Here is a 13,339-nt window from a genome sequence, read left to right as displayed (position 1 = left end):
GATCTCTCTTCACATAATGGACTTCTACTGTGCCTGTGAGTTTTTTAACTTCCAAAATGCAGTTTAAATGCAGCTTCAAAGGGCTCCAAATGATCCCAGTCGAGGAAGAAGGGTCTTATCTAGCGAAAAGATCAGTTATTTTCTAAAAAAAAGTACAATTTAAATACATCTTAACCTCAAATGCTCGTCTTGTCTAGCTCTGTGTATTCTGGTTCACGACAGCAAGGGTATGTCAAAAAACTTCCATCTCATTTTCTCCTCCAACTTCAAAATTGTCCTACATCGCTGTTTTACATTTTTATGTAAAGGGCATTTGACCTTCTTTGCACATTCACTTTGTAAACACTGCGTCGGTACTTATGCACCGATGTAGGACAAATTTGAAGTTTGAAGAAAATGAGATGGGAGTTTTTCAACATACCCTAACTGTCATGAACCAGAATGCACAGAGTTCAGGCAGAGCTAGACAAGTGTTTAAGGTTAAAAATTGTATTATTATTATTTTTTTTTTTAGAAAATAACCGATCGTTTCGATAGATAAGACCCTTATTCCTCGGCTGGGATCGTTTAGAGCTCTTTAAAGCTGCATTTAAATTACATTTTGGAAGTTCAAACTCAGGGGCACCATAGAAGTCCACTATATCCTGAAATGTTTTCCTCAAAAAAAAAAATAATTTCTTTACAACCAAAGAAAGAAAGACACAAACATCTCGGATGACACGGGGGTGAGTACATTATCTTTAAATGTTTGTTCTGGAAGTGGACTACACCGCAAAAATGCTTTTCTTACTTAGATTTTTTGCCAAAATATCTGAAAATTCCTAAATCAAGAAGGATTTTCTAGATTAGTAAAAAATATTGTCTTGTTTTAGAAAAACAATTCAAAATTAAATGCGTTTTTGCTTAAAGCAAGCAAAATAATCTGCCAATGGGGTAAGAAAAATAATCATGTTTTCTGATTGAAATAAAATGTTTTTGCGTAACCCATTGGCAGAACTCACTTAATTTTGACTTGTTACTTCTGAAAACAAGACAATTTTTACTTGTCTAGAAATTCCTTCTTGATTTAAGAACGTGTATATATTTTGCCGGAAACAAGATAAAAAACCTAAGTAAGAAATGCATTTTTGCAGTGTACTCCTTTAAGTACAACTTAATAATTGTAAAAAATGTGTAAGTACAAATATTTAAATACATTACATACAAGTTTGTCTAAAAATGACATTAAATGCTTGTCAGTACATTAGACATATTAACTATATTTCAAAGACAGTAGAATTATGAAATGACATATAAAGATCAAAATTGCATTTATTGTAAATTTAAACTGTAATACATTTGACTTGAACTGTAAATAACATGCATTTAAGTCTCCAGCCTCTGATCACACTGAAGTACTGTATGTTCTTTTAAAATATTATTTCCACAAATCCATTTTTTAAAAAGTGTACTTCTTTGTCCCAAGTGAACTTGTTTTGACATGGAAACAATACACATTTCATCTTTAAAGAAAAAAATGTGTTTATCTGCAGTTTCACTGCGTACAATCTGTATCAAGCTGACATATTTTAATTTCAACACGGACGGAAATTCCAGTCATAACTTTTATTTTGCCTGTGCGAACTGAGTTAAACTGACAGAGACTCCAGCCATGCAGTTTTAAACCTCGATACAGAAACAGCTCAGAATGGAAAACAGGACAAAATATGGTGCTAAAAGCAAAGAAGTGGGCCGTTGAATATATTCATAATGTTCATAATGGTATAATTCGCTAGCGAAAGTCAACATTATAAGACTAAATTACACCTCTCTGCAGTATGAACAAAAGCTGTCATTGGTAAATGAATCTATCTGTGTGATTTTCATATTTCAGCACAGAGCAAGAGCCTCTCTCTCCGCGGTCTGTCTGCCAAAGTTTAGCGCTCGTGTGGGGCTGTACAGAGCAGATGCTGAAACAGTGGGAGATAAGAGGCCCTGCCAGGGCTAGCAGACCGCGAACAGCGAGAAGGGCGCACACACACACTCACACTCACACAAATATTACATTTGGTAAAACACATCCTTAATTCTGACATATTTCGGTTATATCCTGTGTTTTTTATTCTGCGTTTTTAAGTTTTATAATTAACTCCTTATCATTTCTGGTTTTATTTTGCATAGTTATTGTATATACTGAGTGGCTCTTTCAAAGTAACTGTCTTATATGGTTTGAGGATCTCCTGATATGGTGATATGGAGGAGTGTGGCTATTATTATTATTGAATGAACACATGATGGCGCTATTGTCCCTTAAAGAGATTGACATTGAACAAAACTGCAGGACTCCATGCATGAGTGTGTGTTTGTGTGTCTGTGTGTGAGAGAGAGAGGAATGATAAAGAGAACGAAACTGATTTTTTCAAAAACAAATGATTCATGCAATTATTCTGCACAGATCATCGGTCATTTCTTCGGATATTTACTCATCTTAAGAGGGAAATTGAATATTAATGTGTCCTCCGGTGCGTACGATCTGCCTTTTGTAGATTGTTTTGAAATATTGTCACTGTAAACTCATTCAAATCTGTGTTCACCAAATACAAAAGCTTTAAATGAATGAATGAATCAACACCAACAGTATTGTCTCTTCCTGTCATTCAATAGTCTTGCTATTGCTGAGGCGCATTTACCTCTCCTGCTTTTTTCTCCTATACATACATGTTATAAATATACATTATCACTGATATTTTATTTATATGTTGTAAATATTTCACTACCATTTTTGGTTAGTCACAGAATTCAGTAATGTATTTCATCTTTAATTTAGCAGGGTAAATCTAACAATCTCTTTTCTCGCTTAATGGACATTATTTAATGTATAGCTATCACTACTTTGTGTCATATGTGACCCAGGACCACAAAACCAGTCATAAAGGTACATTTTTTGGAAATTGAGATTTATACATAATGAATAAATTCAAATAAGCTTTCCATTGATTGGTTTGTTAGGATAGGACAATATTTGGCAGAGATACAACTATTTGAAAATTTGGAATCTGAGGGTGCAAAAAAACTAAATAGTTCTTAGTGATGCATATTACTAACCAAAAATTACGTTTTGATATATTTACGGATAGAAATGTACAAAATATCTTCATGGAACATGATCTTTACTTAATATCCTAATCATTATGGTATAAAAGAAAAATGGATCTTTTTAACTCATAGAATGTATTGTTGGCTATTGCTACAAATACACTTGTGCTACTTATGACTGCTTTTGTGGTCCAGGGTGAAATATTACTCTGGAATTAATCTAGTAAATATGTTAACACTACTGCAGTAGAGTTTATGCAAAGTAATTACAATATTCCATAAATTATTTTTATCGAACGGCTACTAATTTATTTATTTTTTTGTCTGGTATCTCTTCAATTATGAGGGTGAATGTATAAGTTGTGTAAATTTAAAGGGATAATGCACCCAAAAATGAAAATTCACCCTCAGGTGGTTTCAAACCTGTATGCATTTTGTTCATTTGTGAAACACAAAGAAAGATATTTTGAAAAATGTTGGCTTCCACTCATTGTCAGTCATTATTGACATTATTTCATTATTACCCTTCATTTTAATTGTCATATTTTAATTATAATAACACATTTAATTGCATTTATTTTTGTTCACATTTTCATTTTTAATTATGAACCTACAGGACGACATTGTCTTATGCATTTATTTTGAAGAGAACAGATGAGACTGCCTAACTTTTCATATTTAACACCACACCACATATTTTAATATATTCTCATTTTTATGACCAATATCTATTTGTAAATCCCAGTCGATCTTTTGGTCTATGCTGTTTTCAGTTGATGAATGAACAGTACATAGTGCGCCTCCCATCCAATAAATAGCAATGAAACAGCCTCACTTTAAAATTCGGTCTATTTCATTAGAAAATTTAAGCAATAAATAGCGTTTTGCCGCTCTTTAATGTGGTGTGATAGATCGTTGTAGCTTCTGTGTAGTTGCTAGTGCGTAATAAAATGCATAGCAAAAGATTCGTGACAGTTTCGTTTTTGTTCTGGATCCAGTGTTCTGCTGCCACACTGGAGCACACTCGCCACCTACTGGACAGAGGTGGGAATTACAGCTACAAATTACAATAAATCACCCTCAGTGTAATCTGTCCAAGTCAGATTCCTTCAGATTTTTCCATCATTTCTGAAAAAAAAAATCTGTTAATGACGGACAATTTTTGGTTAATGCGACCTCTGCTTCCACTGTGTACGTATAATAGAAGTCTCAATGGGAACCAAAACTGTTTGGTAACCAACATCCTACAAAATATGTGACCCTGGACCACAAAACCAGCCTTAAGTAGCATGGGTATAGACGTTTTTCCTGAACACGGAAGTCACGCCTGACTCTTAACCTGAAGAATGCTTTGCATTTCCGGTCTCCAGTGTTTCGAGTCAAAGTAGCGCAGCGCCTGAAATTAGTTCCCAGCTAGGTAACTTCCAATGTGAAGAAGTTAGCATTTCCACATGCGCTGTGTGATATTACTGCGCCTGCTTCGGCCATGTTACGGCAGCAAACTTCCTTGACTATTACACCGGAATGGGAGTGTAGTTCCTAATCTTATCGGCCTAGAAAATCGCAGTCTCATTTTAGTACACAATATAACTACTGAAGAGTCAAGTTTTAAATAGGACAAATATGGAAACTTGTTGATCATTTTTGAACGCGATGCTATATTGGTCTCATAGGATTCAATGATCTATGCTAAGCTATGCTAAAAGTGATATCGCCAGAACAGGAGAATGGCTGAATGGATTTCAAAACGGTAAAACTCAGATTCAACTAACTCAACTAACTCGGGGGGAGTTAGAGAATGAGCCTATTTCCAAAAAAAGTGGAGTGTTCCTTTAATGAGTGTGTAAATGACATGAAGCTGCCGACGTTAGCTACATTAAAAAGAGACCGGAACAGAAGAGTATCCGATCTGACGTTAGAATCGTAATGGCGGCGCTCATAGTTTACTCAGGAAAAAGGTCTATATTTGTAGCAATAGCCAAAAATATATTGTATTATACTGTATCTTTTATGCCAAAAATCATTAGAATATTAAGTAAAGATCATGTTTTATGAAGAAATTTTGTACATTTTCTACCGTAAATACATCGAAACTTAATTTTTGATTAGTAAAATGCATAGCTAAGAATATTAGTTTAAAGGCAACTTTAAAGGCAATTTTCTTAATATTAAGATTTTGCACCCCCAGATTGCAGATTTTTAAACAGTTGTATCTTGGCCAAATATTGTCCTATCATAACAAACCATACACAAAGCTTATTTATTCAGCTTTCAGATAATTTATGAATCTTAATTTCAAAAAAATTGCCCCTTATGACTGGTTTTGTGGTCCAGGGTCATATATCTTCTTTTATGTTTAACAAAACAAAGAAAATCACACAGGTTTGGAACGACATGAACGAAACAGCATTTTCATTTTTGGGTGAACTATTTCTTTAATGTCTCATTTTGCTGTGAAAGGACAGGCTGCAATAACATGCGCTATGGTCTACCATTTTACCAAACACAGGAAGAAGGGAAAATGGTCCATTTTATGTATGTCTGCTATGTTTGTACTTTCTGTACTGGAAGCTCCTAACACCAAGACAAATTCCCTGTGTGTGTGAACACACTTGGCAATAAAGCTCTTTCTGATTCTGATTCTGATTCTGATCCACTCAATGTATCGCAGGGCATCAGAGAATTAGCATTTAACCGTTCACCCCTCAATCCACATGATCTCATAATCCTGCAACAGCTCAGTGTGAAAGAAGATTATAATCCCAACATACGTGTTCTCATCCGTAGAAGTGATGGACAGAAAGAGCGTGAACACACCGTGAGAAGGCGGCACAGTAATCACTGTAATTGAGAGCAATTGTGACAGTTATAATCATGACACTGTCATAAATCTGTCAGACATCAGACGTCCGTCTCGTTCTGAGTGATGTCCTCTGATAGCCGCCGAGCTCTGCCGACGATATTAAAAAGAAAATTTATTTCCTGATAGCTTTACTGTTTATAAATTGTTTATGAGTGACTTTCCGTCACAATGCCGGTCACGCCATCCAGAAAACATCACATTTTTATGTTAATGAGAAGCATTCCTTGGACATCGAAGTATAATGATGGAGGGAAGGAAAAAACGAGCTTTTTTAGTAAATTAATGCCAGCTTTTTATCCTGCGGGATGTTCGGCATCAGAATAATGGGTTGCCAGTGGGTTGGCATTTGCGTTCAAGAGGCTTACGTGCCATCTCAGCACAGCTTCTCTCTCTTCAATTGAAAATGTCATTTGGAACCAGCAGGTTGTGGCCACGGCAACATCAGAGAATAACATTTCTCAAATCCTATTTGACAAATATGTGTCAGACGTCATAAGCGGCTCGGGATTAAACATGTCGACCAAACGTGTTTAGAGTAAAGCAGAGGGCAACCCAAAAGAGTTCAGGCCAGTGCTATGAGCGAATTGGGGCCTGGAGAGAAGAGTTGGATTTGTTGCCAAAACCATAAAATGAAAAGAAGCATTCAGCAAATATGGTTCAGTATTGAGCGAGGAGCAGTATTTGTGCAGGGGGAAAATCAGGTTTAAGGTAAATAACGGTAAGTAATTGGTTTATGATTGGTTTATGAACCACATTTGGAGCAATTATCAGAAATGAAATCACATTTATGCAGCGGGTGGTGGAGCAATTAGCTCTGCGCTAGTGCCGCACTGTGTACGGTACACGAATGTAATAGCAAACACTCAAAACCCCCCATCTGAATCAAGACTGTCGTCCCTTCTCATCTCAAAATAACAAAAAGGTTGTGAAAATTAATTGTTCACTCAGACATGGTGGGACACAATCCTTATTCTGCGTCCCAAAAAGCACAGAAAGATACTAGCTGTGCATGAAAATGCAAAAATCTGTGTGAAAATGGCAGTATCCATTGTTAAACCCATAAAACCATCAAGTTTTTAATTAATAACCAAATAAAGGAATGACAATAAAACATGAAAAACAATAACTAATCCCTGGTGTAAAAACTCACTACTTTGGCAGTTTTAGTTTATAACTATAATTGGTCTTAACTGGTTTTATATAGACAGCTTATTACAGTTGAAGACTAGTGTATCCATGTTAAAACCTGCAGGAAAAGTGCTCAAACATACCGGTGGAGGTTTAGTTTCCATGGTAAGATTTCTTGAACTCAGATACACTTTCCTTGAAACTTATTAAACTTATAAATATTTCTTACCTCTAAATAAATCATATATATGCAGTTTAATGTATTTTAAATGCAATATTTGCAATATATTCTATCTTGTTTTAAAAATGTAAGGCATGTCAGAATAGTTTAAAAGCCTGACTTGTGTGATTTTGCTATATTTTTCCAATAAATATTTTATCCTAAATTAAGATGTCTGGGACATACACTCTTAAAAATAAAGGTTCTTTATTGGCATCAATGGAAGAACCTTGAATATTCACGGAACCTTTCAAATGCAAAAAAGGTTCTTTATAGTCAAAAAAGGTTCTTTAGATTTTTAAAATGTTCTTCAAACTGGTTCTTTTAGGAAATGTTCACTGAAAGGTTCTTTGGGGAACCAAAAATGGTTCTTCTATGGCATCACTGCACTGTACGGTTTATAGCTATATATAACTTATATTTCCCATAAACTGAAGAAAAACAGTTTTATTTTTTTTCTTACAATAAATTGCATTCAACATTATCAAATTGTGTAAATATTTGAATAAATAATGCATATTCCTAATTTAATATTATTAAAACGTTTTGAAAAAGATGTGGATTTCCCCTCAAATTTTGTATGCAAATTGTATAATATCCGAGGTACACATTTCTAGTAATTGTGCAGTTAATTCTCATATTGTATTTTCAGAAAGTTTTGGAATATTTGGAGGTAAATCAATAACAATTACAATTTCACTAATGTTGTATTGTGAATCCAAATTTTCTTTGTAAAAGGCAAAAAGTTGCTCATACTGATTTTAAGCTTAAAGGAACACTCCACTTTTTTTGGAAATGGGCTCATTCTCCAACTCCCCCCGAGTTAATAAGTTGAGTTTTACCGTTTTGAAATCCATTCAGCCGTTCTCCTGTTCTGGCGATATCACTTTTAGCATAGCTTAGCATAGATCATTGAATCCTATTAGACCAATAGCATCACGTTCAAAAATGACCAACGAGTTTCCATATTTGTCCTATTTAAAACTTGACTCTTCTGTAGTTATATCGTGTACTAAGACCGGTGGAAATGCAAAGCTTCAATTTTCTAGGTTGATAAGATGAGGAACTACACTCCCATTCCGGCGTAATAGTCAAGGAAGTTTGCTGCCGTAATATGGCCGAAGCAGGAGCAGTAATACCACGCAGCACATGTGCAAATGCTAAACTAGCTGGGAACTCATTTCTGATAATACTCCGTCTGCTTCAGCCATATTACCGCAGCAAACTTCCTTGACTATTACGCCGGAATGGAAGTGTAGTTCCTAATCTTATCAGCCTAGAAACTCGCAGCTTTGCATTTCCACCGGTCTTAGTACACGATATAACTACAGAAGAGTCAAGTTTTAAATACAACAAATATGGAAACTCGTTGGTCATTTTTGAACGCGATGCTACTGGTCTAATAGGATTCAATGATCTATGCTAAGCTATGCTAAAAGTGATATCGCCAGAACAGGAGAACGGCTGAATGGATTTCAAAACGGTAAAAATCAACTTATTAACTCGGGGGGAGTTGGAGAATGAGCCTATTTCCAAAAAAAGTGGAGTGTTCCTTAGTTAGTTGAATATACATTAGTTTGAATATACATTGAACCAAACACTATCGTAACATCTTAGTTGATAATTCACTATACTTTATTTTGGACAAAACAGTCCATGTTTCGGTAGTGACTGCACATTTTCGGTAATGACAGTAATGTTTTGGTAGCGACTGCATCACATTACAGAATTTTAACCCACACACTATACTACTAAAACATACTAAAATACAAAAAAATAGCATAATTGTAGTAAAATCTGTTTATTTCCCCCAAATAATGAATGATGTGTTTCCTTGTCAATACTAAAACAATGACTTGTTTTGGTCGTGACAGATCGTAGTGACAATTTTATGGAATAACAAAGACTTCACTACCGAAACTTCGTAGTGACTGTTTCGGTAGTAACAATTTTAGATATTGAACCTAGCTCAAAGAAAAATGGTGTTTGGTAGTGACATTTTTTAAAGTTACACAGATTTTTCATACTTTTGAACACATTTACCTCAAAATGATGGGGCCCATCTACTCACCATGTAGCTATGAGAGAAAGGGACATAAATGTAGGGGTGTAGTTGCAAAGAAAAGTTGAAGTTCACTTTTTTGAGAAGATATTTTTAAAAACAACAATAGAATAAAATGCAAAAATTATAAGTAATAATTTATAAGATAAAATTTAGGGGTTAGGGTTTGGGACAGCCACCTCCCAATTAAAAGTACCCACTAAATTATGATTTTATATATATTAAGCTTACTGATATTTTAAATATTATTGAGGGTTTCAATAGATAAAAGGATCTTAGTAGACATAAGATTTGAATACTTAAATGCTTTTTAAATGTGTGTGTTTTTGGGCGGTTGTGGGACAGCAGTTTGCACCAATATTAAAACAACATTTTTTACAATATATTTCAAATACATTTAAATTACTATACTTTTAAAGTTTGAGTGCACATGTAATACAATTAGATGCACATCTGTTTCATAAAGGATACCCTATACTTTCAAGGCCTTACACTTTTTATTAACAATTTCAAAATTACTTTCACTGGTCATTAAAAATCAACAGTTGGCTTTGCTGTTCCAGGGTGTTTTTTTTTTTTTAGCAAGCATCCTCAATTTTCATGTCCAGCTCTGCAGTGTCCTTTTGTTCCTCAAATGGATGAGTCAGCTGGAGCGAAAACCAAGATTTTTGTGTCTAAATTGTCATCAGCATTGTTTTTCTTACTGATTAGCTGTGATTGGTTTCTGTGGGATCTCAGATGGACGTTCCTGCGCTGTGCATTTCACAGTCAGCCTCTTGATTGCATTAGAAGTGCACATGGAAGTTATTACAAATTGATAAGGACTCCATGGGAGGTCAACAAGAGATCGATGACTAATTGCGTTATGCTCGCTGTCTTGAAGGGCACAGAAGACGTGCATACACACAAACACCCATGGCTTGAAAAACAAGGCCTGTCCTTCACGAGATCCTAAACCGCATTACCTGTGCTCACATGTGAGAAAAATACCTTTCATTAGCTCACCGATAACAGCAGGGCAAAAGCTATGCAGCGTCAGTTGAAAAACGGTGCAAAAAAAAAATCAACCTTGAAGTGATGCAGCCGCCTCCATTTGTCTTCATTCTCTTTGGCAGGTAATCTATTAGTTTTAATAATCCCCGCTGCCATATTGCGAGCCAAGCAGCCATGTTGCCGGGGCTTGTGCCCAGGACTTCATCCACCCCAGATAAGTCATTATGACAATATGAGCCAGTCAACCAGTAAGACGGTTCCCTTCATCGAATGTTATCATGAAAATAAATCCAGTGGGATGATATTAAAAAGACTTAAAAAGACTGACCAACAGATCGCCCTTGTAACGAAACGTTGCCAAACACATTTTACAATATTCAAAAGTCACCAATTGATTTTTTTTTATTGTGATGAAGGTGCCAATCTTTTTTTTTTTTTTTTTTTTTGTGAAATAGATAATTGTTCTACCACAGCATAATGTTGACTGAAAAAGAAAGTACGAATCAAGGTTACAGTGAGGCACTCAAAATGAAAGTGAACGGGGCCAATTTGTGTGGAATTTAAAGGCAGAAATGTGAAATGCGATGCCTAAAATTTGATAAAAACTTTGAAAACTTCTGTATTATTTGTGCTGCAAAATGGTTTAAGTCTGTATTCTTATGGTAATTATGGGGATTTAGGGTTTACGGCATCTTGTTGTCATGGCAACAAAGTTTTGAATTGAATTTAAGACTGAATATAATTTCACACAGATGGTTATGATTTTTTCCACACTAATATCATGCCAACAAACTTGTGTTCTTTACATCTTGTGGCAATACTGTTGAAGCAGTATTTTACATTTATTGATTGGCCCATTAACATCTATTGTTGCCTACATTGAATTTTTTTTTTAGAATATTTGCAGTTTTAACATGAATTAATAAACTTAATGTGATACATATTTGTGAATGAAATAAATTAAACATTTTTGATATGCCTTTTCTGCACTCAAAAAAGGCATAGTTTGCATCTGTTTGATTTCTTTCAATTATTACTAATATTATTAAAGTCCCCCCTGTAGTGAAAATTAAATTTTTTTTTTAGATTGTTTATTTGTCAGTGTGGTGTTTTAACATCAATCCCATAGACTCCCCATGTTAAAATGCCCGACTTTACAGCAGAAAAAAAATGTTTACAGCCTGGTAAGCTACAAAAGGTTTTGGTCTATATAGCTATTTTTTCCCTTCATGTCAACTGTGAGGAGGGTGATTTTTTTTAATATCTTATCTGTTTAAGTTATATTAAGCCTTATAGTTCTGCATAAATAAGGGCGTGGTCACTTGAGTGACAGGTGGATTGTTGTTGCTGTCACCACTTTCGCACTAGGTGGGCGTGGCAGGGTTCGTACGGGTGCTTGAATTCCTTGAAAATGCTTGAATTTTAATGTAGTGTTTTCAAGGTTTGAAAAATGCTTGGATTTTGGATGAAGTGCTTGAAAGTGCTTGAATATGCAGTTGCATCGGTTTCATATTAATTCGCTTTCATACTAAATAGTTATTTTTTGTTATGCTTATAATATGTAAAAGAAAGAAAAGAAAAAAACAGCTCCGCTCGAGTGTGCACGTGAGGCTAGTGTGATCCGGTAGATAAAACCATGCCAGTTATCAGGAGGTTGTTGCATCAGTCCTTGATGGCTTGAAAACGACAAATAAGAATTATGTTTAAAACGAGAATTTGGGGATTGCAAAATTGCCAGCCCGATGTCCCGGGGCTATTGTGTTTTCCAGTCGGGCTACTAAAATGTTTCACCGGACTATCTTAAAGTAGAGGGCTCGTGCGGGTCATTACAAACTCATCAATTTAGCCTTATCAAAGTTAAGGCCATACAAAGTTTTAAATGTATTAAATAGTATAAGAAAAGGCTTAATTATAAGTTTAAGAGTTAGGGACGGATATACGAGAATCGCGATAGGGCTGGATAAAACTTCAAAAGGCAATTATATCATATTGAATAAACATACACACTGCACGTTTCAAAGTCAAAACGCGGCACGGATGTCTTTATATGAATGTATCTGAAGGGAACCGACTGTCCTCAGAAACGTGTCGTTGGCATTTTCATTTCATGTCTGATAAAACGGCGGTGCTGATTTGTGTACAGCCGTTACTAGGAAACCGTAGAATTTCAGCACTCCTAAAGCGCCCCCTCGTGACAGGGAATGAATTTGCGAATATTCAGCTGTTTAGCAAGATTATTACAAATATTGGCCCATGTTTTTATGCAGCAAACACATAACAGTTGTAAATGTAAAAGTTATGTGCTTTCTAAAAATCTAAACAATTAAATAAATGTTTTAAATAAATTATACTTGATATCCATTTTAAAGGTATAAAGGCTGAAATGCCATTGTATAAGATGTTTTGTTTTCGTGAAAATCTTAATTATAAATCATGTCATTTTATGGCTTAATGTTACTGTACATTGTTCAACCCCACTACAGTGTTCATTTTACTTGTGCAGCTCTTAAAAAGGGTCGTAAATTGCCTTAAATTGATATTTAAAAATTCTGCAGATACACTGTAAATAGTGAAAAAAATACCTTGATATTTGTGAAATCAGATAGGAGTCTAAATGTCAATCAAAAATATTTTCAATGTTTAAAAAATGGTCTTTTTTCATTTGGGCCAGTTAAATTTTATTATTAATTTTATAGTGTCGTTTTGACTACCTTTTAGTACTTTTAGGCTGGAATGTGAAATGTATTTGTGAAAATCCTTCAAGTTTTAGAAAGTTTTCAAGTTTTAGAATTTTAGTTTATCATATTTTTTTACAGTCATTTTATACCAGTCATTAATGTGTTACCATAGACATTGCCCTACTCCACTCATACAGTATTACTTTTATTTGTGCAGGTCTTAAAAAGCCTTTAAATTTTATTTTTAAAATACTACAGATACTCAGTAAATTATATTAATTATATATTTTAAATTATATAATTTGTATACTGAATGTTGA

This window comes from Garra rufa, chromosome 10 (genome assembly GCF_049309525.1).
Source record: "Garra rufa chromosome 10, GarRuf1.0, whole genome shotgun sequence".
Taxonomy (NCBI): Eukaryota; Metazoa; Chordata; class Actinopteri; order Cypriniformes; family Cyprinidae; genus Garra; species Garra rufa.
This window is presented reverse-complemented; position numbering follows the sequence as displayed.